The following is a 12,839-nucleotide window of genomic DNA, read 5'->3' as shown; positions in this document are numbered from 1 at the left end:
TAATTTTATTTGGAACAAGTATGACATGGACCACTCATAGCTGACAGGCTAATGGATGGTGTGGTCTGAGATCCAAATGTGTTCTACAGTGAAGTGAATGTATATTTTTTGGGACTGTGGAAGCATGAAAGGAAAGCTAACGGAATCCTTTTAAATAAATAAATGTGGAGGAAACCAAATTAGCTCTATAGCGTAATGTTAAATGCCTCTGGTTTATTCCATTCCTGTAATGTCTTTTAGATGTACCACAATTTTTGCATTGACAAGCAGTAAGTGTCTGGCATACTTGTTGGGGGTTAAAGAGGCTGAATTGAAAGCTGCAAGAAGATCCACTGAGGTACTGGTTTCTGTGAAGGTGCTGAATCCAATGGAAACTGTGGAGTGAACCTATTGGGGGAATATATCTACTTAGAATCACCAGCAAGTGGAGTGTGAATAATGTTTCTATTCAAATTGTAGGGTTTATATTTAGAAGTTAAAAACCTGCTAAAATTATTAGATCAGTTTGCTTCTTGACCCTTTTGTCATCCAATACTTGCAAAGAAGACAGTTTCCTCTCCTTATGACTTATGCATGTTTTCTAGATTCCCTCTACCAGTTTCAGGGTCCAGTGGCAAGGTGCCCTTGATTTGGAAGTGTCGTAAGGCTCAGCTTAGAGACATCATTAGGAAAATTATGTGATGATGAAACATTCAAGACAAGAACCAACAAAAGCTAAAGAAAAAAAATTAAAACAGAAGAATAGGTTTCATTTCAAATTGATATGTTTCTTTATGAAATGTTAACCAACTGCCTACACTGAAAATACCTACATTATTTGGTGAAGCACAGGTATATTTTTGGTGGGTCATGAGACCGTGTTTGCAGTACCTGATTTTGCCAGACATTCACTATTCCAGCTAACATCTGTGCTGGTTGTCTGCTCCAGCCTGAATTCTTCTGGGAAACTTAAAAGAAAGTTGTTCAGCTAGTTCTCAGAAGGAAGTAATAAAGAAGTTTTTTTCCTCTTAAATTCTCTAAACAGGTTGGCTGGAAAGGTTTAGTTCTTTCATACTTTGAAACACGCACTTGAAATAGAGCAAACTTGTTACCTCTTGCATCCTTAGATAGTGCCTGCTCCACTGCCTATGAAAATTCATCCAAGTATTTCCAAGTTAAACTAAGGTTTCTCCAGGCCTTACTGTGTTCACGTTTGAGAGATATTTTCTGTAGCTCATTTTGCTCCAAGCCATCTTGGTTCTAACCTCAGTCAGCAGTGGCTGAGACTTTTTCTATAGTTGTTTTTCCCTTCATTCAGAAGGTCCTGAACCTCCCAGATCAGAAGCTGAGTAAAGAAGCTGTTGGTAGGTCCTGGTGTTGCTGCTCTTTGAGCCTGGCCACCAGAGGAGAGAAGCAGCAACCTGGAACACAAATTTGAAGTTGCACCTGGCAGCTACAGCAAGGTGGAGGTCAGAGAGGAATACACGGGGACAAAGACCAGAAACGGGTGAGGACCGAAACCCCTGTGGCTGCAAAAGTCTGTTACTCCACTTATTGATTATACCATGGCCATCTAAAGCATCCATGTCCTTTTGCTGTTACTAAATAGCCGTTACTCAGCAGGCAAAAGTGGGTTCTTCTGATGCTGAAGTCAACAATGTTTTGTTTCTCTCATTAGAAATTACTTCCTTAGTTCAATGGGCAAAGGTCTGATATGGAAGTTGAAAAGTTTCCACTCTGTTGATGAACTTCAGATTTCAGGGCTGAAGGAGATGTCATAACGTAGGCTTTGTGAGGCACCCCCATGGGTATTGGTACAGCTTCAAATGTTCTATTATCTGTTCTTTTTCTTGAGGGGGGGGAAAGAGAATTGATTTGGGAAGTTGCACAGAACAAAAGACTATATTATAGAATGTTAAGGCTGACCATTCAGTATAAAAAGTTACAAAATTTTAGAATTGAAGTTGCCTGTGCAACTTGTATGTCAAGGTGTATCATGATACAGTCACATAACTGGTTTTCCACCACTTCTCTCCCTGATTCAGTGCACAGGTTATGCAGTAGTCTCCTGATGAACTCACGTCTTTCAGGGAGGGTGTTGTCTGTATGATCTCTACTTCTTTTGCAGCATCAGGCAATGTGAAGGTCAGGAAAGGGTCTCCCTCAGCCTGCAGAGTGGTGCTGAGAGAGCTCAACTGTCCCTGCCTGTACCCAAGCTCTTCTACGCAACATAAACCACACAAAATGAATGATTTGTATGAAGGATGCGCTCTCCACTTTGTGTAGGCTTGTGTTTGACCCTTGGACTTATTCTGAAAGAAGTTCTGGGCATTCACAGTTGTGGACATTCTGCTTTGACTGGTGAATATGCTACAAAAGGCAAAGGTCTCTGAAAAAAAAAAAAATGAGGAATTCATTTATTTAAGTAGACCCTCACAAATTAGAGGACACTTGTAATCTATCAGCTGCAAAATGGGAAAAATAAACCCCAATCATTTGGATGAAATGTTGTGAATATAAACAACTAGAAATGAATAGTTTTCAGATGCTGCTTTATTAGATTTTAAAAAATAACTCAAGGCCTCCTAAGGAAATGAACGCTTAGTCTTCAGAATGAGGTGTGAATATTATTTGAGAAATAATGGATGGGGCCATGTGTAGAGCAACAAGGTAAAATAAGCCTCTAGACGAAGCTTAATCAGGCACTGTTCATTTAGTGAACAGAAAGAGAAAATCCTTCCCAGAAAAATCATGTGATTGCATCATTGGAGTCCATTTTTAATGCATATTCACATAAAAGCTGAATTTGCCACGTGGGCTACCTCACTCTGGCATCTCCTAAGTTTTGAGATACTGCTTTTGTAATTTCAGTGATTTCTCAGTGTAGCACAGTAGCCTATGTGCTATACATAGAAACATAAATTGTGTAATATATACAAGTACTTGCAACTTAAGTATACTTCAGACTCGCACAGTTAGCTGCAGAGCTCAGGCATGCACCAAGTTAATTTCAATACATAAGACTTTTAGATACAGAAAAACTAAATTTTCTAAAGTGAAAAGGTGTCTCCCACACCTCCTGTCTGACAGATTTGCTGCTTGGCAACTCCATTTGAAACTGAGCACTTAATTTGGTTCCACTTTGAAATCAAGGGGAATTTTTTTTGCTTGACTCCACTGGGAAGAATATCAGGCTCTGCGAGTCGAAGTCACATCCCTCCATCAATCCGGTAGCATTCAGTCCAAAGTATTCTCCGTCTGTGCTGATTTACAATTAAATCTAAGCTACGGGATTTTGAAGCTGCCTGTCAAAAAGCTCTTTCCCGTAATTTTAATCAAAATCTACTCCTGCTGGTTTAGAGAATATGACATTATCATTTGAAATAAATGATCAGAAGGAACATGTGGGTTTTTACTGGTTTTAGTTTTAAGAGGCATTTCCAAGGAACCTGAAAACATTCTGTGAGAAAATCAGGAATTTTTAATTCTATCTTTTTTCTCTTTTGATCCCTATAATTGACACTAACAGCTAAGTTCTTATTTACAAAATAGTGCTACACTTGAGGAACACAACACAAATACACAAAAAGTTAAAGAGCTGGGTGAGACAATACGAGGTTTTATTTGCAGTGTGTTAAGGCAGCTGTATTTCTCACAGTTGGTACTGATTCACCCTATGCTATTTTTTAAGGTTTTCATTTGGGGGGAAAAAAAAAAATCAAGAGTAACTTCTTTCATTAAAAATGAATTTAGTGAAATAATATTGTAAAAGTATCCCCCCTCCCCTCCCCTCCCATTTTTAATCACTAGCTCTCACGTAAGAGTTGTAGGAGACATCCAGTTCCTTCTCTGACCTTGACTCAGCTGTCTCTCTCTCAGGAGGGTACCATACCCACCACCACCACCCCAACTCTTCCTCAGGTGATGAGGGGGAAGAGCCACAAGTGTCAGTTTCAGTTTCTCAGGCAGTTTCTTGTCTAGTTGCAAACACTCCAGCAATGTTGCACAACATCACTTGCAAAATAAGAAGTGTCAAGAGTCCTCCAGTGCCATCCTGGCCACATTGGGTGGCTTTCATGTTGCTTCAGAGACCTGTTGCAGACAAGAAAGAAGACTACCCTAACTTTGAATTGAAGAAACTGAGGACCATGCTGCTGATTCAACTACCATGTCAAATCTGGGCCAGTTTTGATTTGTCATGGGTAGATTTCACTTCATACAGTTGTAAGAAAAATAAGAAGGGTTTTCAGAGCTTAGTAAGCAAGGGGAATGCAAGAAAACATCTTGTTTGCTTGTCTCCTTGTTCAGGATCTGTGAAGCTAGCTATATAGCAGAGGGAAAGTCCCTGCTGTGGGACGGTTGTACCAGTTCTGTGTTGTGCCCGTGTATAGCTACAGTGTTGAAACACAGTCTGTGCACTTGATTCATGCAAACAAGACTGAACATGCTAATGAAGGATTGCTGGACAGTAAAGAAAGTCTGTGTACTCAAAATCAATTACCTTCATCATCAGAGTCTTTCATTTCAAAAATTTAGGGTATGCGTTTTCTTTTTTTTCTTGTCCCCTTCCCAGTGTCTCCCGGGGACTCACTTGTGATTAGGCACAGGCAGTTCTCTCAGGCAGCTTGGCCTGTTCCATCAGCAACATCCATTCACAAGCTGTGTGCTCAAAGGCAGCTGAGTGTCTGCTTTGGTTGAGGTAAACAATGTGTCAGGATGCCTTGAAGCTGAATTTTGAGTGGCATGAAAGTCAGATGGAAAACTGAAGTTGTGATAATACATATTAAACCCTGAATAAAAATATGGCTGATGCATCACCCTGCCGAGGTGAGCAGCTGGAGCTGATGTCCCATTCTGCCTATATTTTCCTCCGAGTGGCTCTAAGTAAGGACACGTCAGTCTCACAGTGTCTCAAACAGGTAATTTTCCAAGCTGTCCATACCCCCGAAATTCACGTAGTGATGGAGCGTGCTGTGGGTCCAGAACTGATTGCTCACACTTTAAACAACAGTTAAGGAATGTGTTTGGCCAAAAGAGTTGAGCAACGTGAATCCCTCTGCCTGGGGGTGGGGAGGAAAGAAATTTAACTGCACACAGTAGTAACCAGATAAAGTGCGGACTCTGCACCTTGGAGCATTGCTCAGTGTACCAAGGTGGTGAGAAAAGCCTGTCTGGAACTTGTTAGGGCTGGGGGTTGGGAAGGAAGGAGGAAGCAATTGTCTCTTTCCTCACAATCCGAGCACAGTCTATGGACCTATGTGTTAACAGCCAGAGAAGGAAGCTGGAGGATGCTGCAGGTTTCCCGCTGTTCATAAGTACAGATCCAAAGGATGAAGTATCCCACGGTAGGCAGTTTGTGGCCACTTTAAAATACATGATTGCTTGATGTAAAATACAGAAGCAGCCACGGGAGGAGGAACGTCTGTTGGGAAGCACCTCCCAGTCTCAAAGCAATGAGCTTCAAGGTCGTCTCACAACCTCCCTTGGCATTCTTCTGCTCTCAGAGGCGATAAGGCAAAGAGGAGACCTAGCTCACACAGATCACAGATGCCTGCTCCCAGGAGGTGTGCACCAGGACTGCTGAGGCCAAAGGAACTGGAATTGCCCTCCACGTGGGTGAAGCTGCTTCCCTGCCAGCCAGTGAAGTGTGCAGGAGACAGTGACAGTCCCACCAGCATCTGTCAGGGCCGAGCTTCAAGGGGACAAACTGAAGGTGCCCACCCACCAAAGAGGATGCTGGGCTGTATATCCCCAAGTTATAAAAACATTAATCTGAAGCTGTGTAGGAAAGACATGGGATCTCAAATGGCCTGTGCTGCCCATAACCCCGGTGCTCATTTCTTCACAGGCTGCTTCTAGATTTCATTTTGCTTGTCTCTCTGAGAACTGTGCACATAAACTATGCAGAGAGCCAAGTCATCCGACACAGAGGTCCCCTCTGCGAGCCAGGCACCTTAAGCTAGGCTTACAGGATCTGCATTCCTTATAGGCTCTAGCCTTAAACAGTTGTCTACTTGGAGAGACAGGAAAATGTGTCCGAATTAGATCTAAAGTAGATTAGCTAAACCATGTTAAAGCCTTGTGTTTATGTACTCGTTCAGGATTCATGTTATTTCCATTTAGCTTAATTTATCCTGCTAATGAATTAAAGCAAATCAAATTGAGTTTATTTTAATTCCGAACAAGAATGCCCAGTGTTCACATAGGGAGGTATGTAGCTCTAATAACCTAAGTTCCCATACCTACCCAACACATGAAAACTAGTCTGAACATTCCTACACAGAAAAGCCCCCAAATAGTTTTCTATGTATTCTGGGATTTACACAAAATCTGAACACCTTTTCATACTCTTAACACCTTTTCTAAACCAGGATTAGAGGCTAACATTGCTTTAGTCCAGGTCAGACTCCAGCTGGCAGCTGTAGCTGCAACTACAGGTATTCCCCAAACCAGGAAAGTCAGGGGCAGAGAAAAATGGCAGCTATCACTCAGTACATGCTCTTCAAGAAGCTGTCATGGTTCTCAGCATTGCTACGAATACAAGACTACCTTGTGTGCGAGGCACGACACCTTCTGACCTTTGAACCTGACATGCTGTACTTCTCCTGACAACCTTCAATCCCACAGGGCAGTCACCATCCCCAGTGCCTGGAGCAGGGACAAACCTAACAAACAAAACCAGGCAAAAATGGAGTGATAGAACTAAACTGGCCTGTAAGGTCTGTGATCTGTAGCAACTGGCAAAGTTAGCTGCATGTTTGTGGGTTGGGGAGACTCAACATTTTCCTTATTATTGGTGCATCAGGCACCTTCTGTTCAAAACAACTCTATTTTTTGTATAAATTTACAATACATATACTCCAGTTTGGCAGAGTATGTTCTCAGGACTTGCATTAAATATTCATGAAGTCTTTTTTCAAGATTTTACCTGTCGGATACTTTTTTGTCTCTTGTGAATAACTGTCACTAAGATATTGTTTCAGTGATGAATTTGAAGTCTCTCTTGGCTCATTTTTAACTCCTGTTCAAAGGTTTGTAATTTGAAAGCAGTTTGACAATGAGCAGAACCTAATCTCTGTCAGTAAGTTGGGAGATAACCTGGTTAATTTTCTGTTCTCCATCTCAGAGTCCTGATGAACACCAAGCAGCCCAGAGGAGAGCTGTGTCCCAGATTGCAATGAAGCCAATATACAGGCTGCCGCAGTGAGCTGCAGAATGAGAATGTCTGGGACTACATTCAAGGAGACACTTAGGCACCTAATTCCCGAATTATGTACTTCAAATACCTCCATCAGTCACTGCTGAATCCTGAAAGTGTTTAATTCCTTAAGTACTTACCCTTTCAGGTTTATGTTCTTGGGGCTGTTTCAGATGCACTTTGCACCTCAGGTGCTCAGGACTTTGTAGGTTCAAGCAACTCATTGGTTAACATGCATCTGAAACTCACTAGCACAGATTAACTGGGTGTTTCTCTACCTTAGTCTCTTAGACTTGTAATGGTTATGATTGGGGCCACCTAAAGGAAAACAAGGTATAGATTAAGGACCACTTAAGTGCCTGCAAGGTGATCTCTGACACACATTTTTTTTTTTTTTAAGCATCTGGTCCTAAGTGCAATGCCCGGAAACTGAAATCCTAAAATGGGTTTAGTTTGCTGTAACTGACCCTGCAGGCTTTCCTCTGGGAGGAAAGTTCATGACTCCAGAGGGATGAGTCCCAAGATAAACATGCCAAGGGTGAGACCCAAGACCTACTGGCTAAGCCTAGGAAATTCAAAATATAAGGTGCGTTTGAACTCATCCTCAGCTGGAAAGGCTGATTATTTGTTTTGCTTTAAACTGCCTTTGAATTGAAGGTAGAAATAACCTGGAAAGCAGTGAGCAGATGGCAAGAAAGCAACCCAGTCAACAGCGAGAATGTGAACGATGGCATGTCAGGATGTGTGAGGTGTTCTCACCCAGGGGACCCTGTCCTGCTTCACAGATCCCAGGTGAATTTTAAGAGGGTCTGAGAACCTGCAGGCTGAAGGGCAGCTGGTTTTACGTGCTGTGGAGGTTGAGTAGCCACTAAGAATAGACGAGTTTGAATCAAATTTCCAGGCTACACACCTTGTCCTGCCAAGCTGTGTTGTATTTCTAACCATGGACAACACAGGGAGTTGCTGAGAGAAGAAATAACCCATTGATTTTTAAATTCCTGCTTTGAGCCAGTTTTTGGTCCCGAGTAGTCCTGTGTGACAGCTGAAGTGAACATCACACGTCACCAATGGGTCACCTGTGGCTGCTGCATGAGCTCACATAGATGCTGCGGCCTGGAACAGACCTCTGCGGTGGCCAGGGACTGCGGCTCTTTAGAGGCTGGCTCTTCACAGGTGCTTGTATTAGCAAACAGGAAAAAAATGAAAAAAAAAAGAGCACCTTTTTTCTGCTTTTGGTATTTATAATAAATAAAATCTCCTGTGGTATGAGCTTTATAGTATCAGATTCACTCCCACTCTTTCAGTCCCGAGAGAGCAAACACTTATATCAGTTTTTTACTCCCTTCCCAATTCACCTCCTTCAAGATAAGTCTTGGCCTAAGACTTCTTAAAATCATCTTTTAGGATCCAGAGAAAAAGCCTTTAAAATGAAGTCATTAGTATCAATCTCTTTATCAAATAATTCTTAGAACTGCCAAGTACAGTATGATAAAAACAAAATACTCAATATTTTACATATGAAATTTGGTGATCTTGCATTGTGCTGGCTCAGACAGTAAATACTTCTGAAACCAGTGGCCAAAGTTTCAAGCGTTCACAACAGAGAATTTCCTCTAGAGAGAAGGTCTCCAGTCTGCCAGAGGGTTAGTTCATGTTTGAAATGTTCTTACCGAAGCAACATATTCAGATGCACTATTTGTCTGCTTGGTTACTGATGTTAGGAAGAACAAGTCATGGGCATGCAGCAGAACATGCGGATCTGTTCTTCATGGAGTTCTCCTTCTGCTGCCACCACTCATTGAGGTGGAGATAAAATTCATAGACTGAACAAATCTATAGGACATTGGATGGCTTACTGGCCAGGAGGTCATTAGAAAAAGAATCTGGATTAGGGTAAAACACGGACTGCAACAAGACTCTGCTTTCTCTCTTTCTTTTAGATATGTATTTTTTAAAACAGTAGAGGGTTAATTATTGTCATGTTTTGGCTTGGTCGTACGTCTGCGTCCGTGCTTGCTGACCTGAGCGTCACTGAGCAACCTGCCAAGCCTGCTTTGTGAAAAAGGTTTGTTTTGCCCTCTCAGCAGCAGATAGTATCTCTGTTTTAATGTTGGAAGGAAATGAATGACGGGGATACACTTGCTCAGCGCTTGAGCAGATTTATTTAGCAATGTATGTTAGGAAAGTGGCATCCTTTGCTAAAATGAAAGTATTAAAGTCATGTTGGCAGCAGGATCTGCCAGCTATGGCTTGTTGGATATTTATTACCCACACTGCTGGTAGGCAGCAAATGCCTACGTTTCTGTTACTGACAACTCCCTGCAAAAAAAGACAAAAGCGCTTACATGGGATGATCATGTGCTGAAGCATCTCTTCACTTAGGTGGTAATTCTTGTCCTAACTGGAATTCTAAGCATCAGGCAACATGTCAGTATACCTATTCACCCAGTTCAGTGCTGAATTTTTAGGTAATTTTATTATTCTTTTCTACTAACTGGTTTGTGACTAGTAGGCTTTGAAGTAGTGTATTTTTTCTCTTATAGTACAAGCTGGAAAAGTACCCAAAGCATATTAGCTCATCAGCCAGCCATTTGTACCTGCTGCTCACTGTCTGCTACTCCTAAATATATGCTAATGGTGCTATCTGAATCTTGGGAGAACCAGGATGAATTTGTAAATTGTGCTAATGCCAGGAAAATGAATGCTACTTACAAAGATGATAAAGAAAGCAGCTGCATTTAGATGAGATGAATCACCACATTATGTATTACTCTGGGGTAATAAATTATATTTTCTCTCTTGAATTCATTTTTGGAAGCATGTGGTTAAACGGCAACTATAGAATGTGAGAAACCTTTCAAAGCCTTCTGAGATGGAACAAAAATACAATATCAGATTTATTACTTTTTAATAGACTTGTGTTTAAATATATACAGTTCCATTATAAGGTGTTTTTTTAAGAGGTCTTTTCACATACTGTGCCCTAATTAGAAAACTGCAGCCTCTAAATATTTTATAAGGGTTTTTTCCTTTCTTTTACTTATTAATTACAAGGGTCTTTTCAGCAACAGTGAACAATGTTCAGCATGTCTGAAATCCTTGTGTATAAAATATATCTAAAGCAACAGAATAATATGAGAGCAAATCAAGCCAATTTAAAATTCCAATGTGGTGTAAAATAATGCAGCCTCTGTTAAACATATTCGGTATGAAAGAACAATTTAAGCTAATTTTAAGTACAGCTGGAGTTTGAATTTGTTTTAACATTTATGAAAGATGATTAAGACACAGAAACAGTTGGGTGAAAACTTTGGTACTTCATTTGACAAAGATTCAGATAGGAGTTAAACTGAGAGGTGTAGGTGGGGATTATTTCAGAAAGCACTGCAGTTCCCCTGTCTTTGGTATTTCTGTGGTGCCAGGGCAGGAAATGCCCTTCCAAAGTGTTTTTTCCTGCACTATCCTATCCTATCCTATCCTATCCTATCCTATCCTATCCTATCCTATCCTATCCTATCCTATCCTATCCTATCCTATCCTATCCTATCCTATCCTATCCTTTCAAACTAAAGCAGGAACAGAAGAGGTGAAGAGAATCAGTCAGTCTGGGCTGGAGGGACTACTAGGGGTGGTCTGCAAAAGGCCAGCAAACACAGTTCTGGTTTTCAAACCCAGTTCCCATGAAGTGTCCAAAACATGCTAGACCAGGCAAACTGATCAGACAATCTTGTAAAACCCTTTTCTCCAAAGCCTTAATACTTTCTGAATAAGTCATAGGGTTTTCTTTCATATGATAAACCACTGGAATTAGAAACATTTTTATTTGTCCTTGCTAGGGATGACATAGGATGAAAGGACCTTAAAATGTTTATATTTAGCCACCAAAAAAAAAAAAAAAAAAAAAAACAAACCAAAAGAAAAAAAACCTTATCCAAAAGGAATGGCCTAAAATACGTGCAGGAGGTGTGACTGAGAAATGTGAAGAACATCTATTCTGAAGGAGTAAACTTGGCACACCAGGCTCTGCAGAGGCTATTGCAGCCCCCTGAACATCCCAGACCACAAGAGCATGGTGACGGCTTGCGGTCATCTCAGCCCACAGTCATTCTGGCCATAGGACCTGTACTTAATCTCTTAGGCACAGCACTGGCATTAACTGCATGGGTTTTAGTACAACCCAGCAGCTTAAAAAGACAAATCAAGCTTCCCCAGTCCCTGCATGCACGTGACACCCTGTGAAACCTTTCAAATCCTGGGTGAATGTATTGCTATTAGTGATTACGGAAACACAGGTATTTCCAGAGACAACAACATTTTGCTGTGTAACCCTGTAGCCCTGCAAGATAGAATTGCAACAGGCCACGAGCTCTGCCGTGAATTTGCAAGGCCTCTGGACTGTGGCTTGTCGGGCATCTTCTGTCTGGACATCTCTTGACCTGCCCACCGCTCTGTTTGACTTTATTTAGGCATGACAGCAATTTCTCTAACTGACCAGGTGTCTGGCTAAATTGTTCTACTTTTGTTCATCCTTGCACGGTACAACCGTAATTTTATATAGCTGGCCACAGCAAGCGGTGATGCTGTGTCAAATGAGATGTTTAAGACTCTGACACAATGACGTAGGGAAGAGGGGAGGACTTGAAAAACAGAGACACAGGGTGAGTTGCAGAGGCGTACAGGGATGGAGCCGTAAGAGACGAGGCACAGGCTTGGCACTGGAGACAGCTCATCAGGGATCGTGTTTAGAAATATGGACCCAGAGCTGGACAAATCTGATTCTAGGGATAACAAAGAGAACCAAGATATAGTATCTAACACACATAAATGGTACCTATATATAGGGAATATATTTGTAACATGGAACTGTAGACCAGTGAAGAAAAAAGAAGGTGTATAATAAAACTGTGTTGGAAAATGTTAAAAATGGATGCCAAGTGCATCTCAGGGGAGGCTGAAGAATGCAGCACCATGAACATCACATTCCTCAGAGTCAGGGACTCCAGGGTCTGATGGTCAATGCTGTTGTCCTCTCCAGTAGTCCAAAGCTCCTGGAGGTCCTGAGAAGCAGTGGAAGGGTGAGCATAGCAGCAAAGAAAGGCATAGAAACTAATAAAGTTATACATTACAGTTTTTTTATTGCTATTATTGACACTTTTTTTGCACAAAAGTGCTCTGATCTCATTATTGGTCTCCCTTTTCCTGCAATAGTAACATGTAGGCTCATAATGATTGTATTAGACTATGAAGATTTACATTATAGCAACAATAAATTCTTGGCTTTATTTGTATAGATGGCATGCTTCCTCTTTGCCCACAAAGAAGATTTTGAGTGTGATGATGTGTTATTTCCTGCATAGAAGGAAAGGAAATGTTTATTGGCATCTCAGGAGTGCCTAAGCCAAAACAGACAAGCCCTCCGAGCTCATTATCCCAGAACCAGCACTGACTGCATGGCTACTCTGGAGCTAGCACCTTTTAAAAGTCGTTTGCTAGGTCACGTTTTTCTTTCATAAATTCCTTTGCAGACACTGTTTCCTGAAGAAAAAAGATGTTTCCAGTCATGAGCTGCCCTGGAAAGCCATGGCTACCACTCAGTTTGGGAGCTGTGGAGTGAGCCCCTGCCTCTTGCCAAGCCCTGCCAGTCCCACCCCTGTTACAGGTC

The sequence above is a fragment of the Patagioenas fasciata genome, chromosome Z (assembly GCF_037038585.1).
Source record: "Patagioenas fasciata isolate bPatFas1 chromosome Z, bPatFas1.hap1, whole genome shotgun sequence".
Classification (NCBI taxonomy): Eukaryota; Metazoa; Chordata; class Aves; order Columbiformes; family Columbidae; genus Patagioenas; species Patagioenas fasciata.
This window is presented reverse-complemented; position numbering follows the sequence as displayed.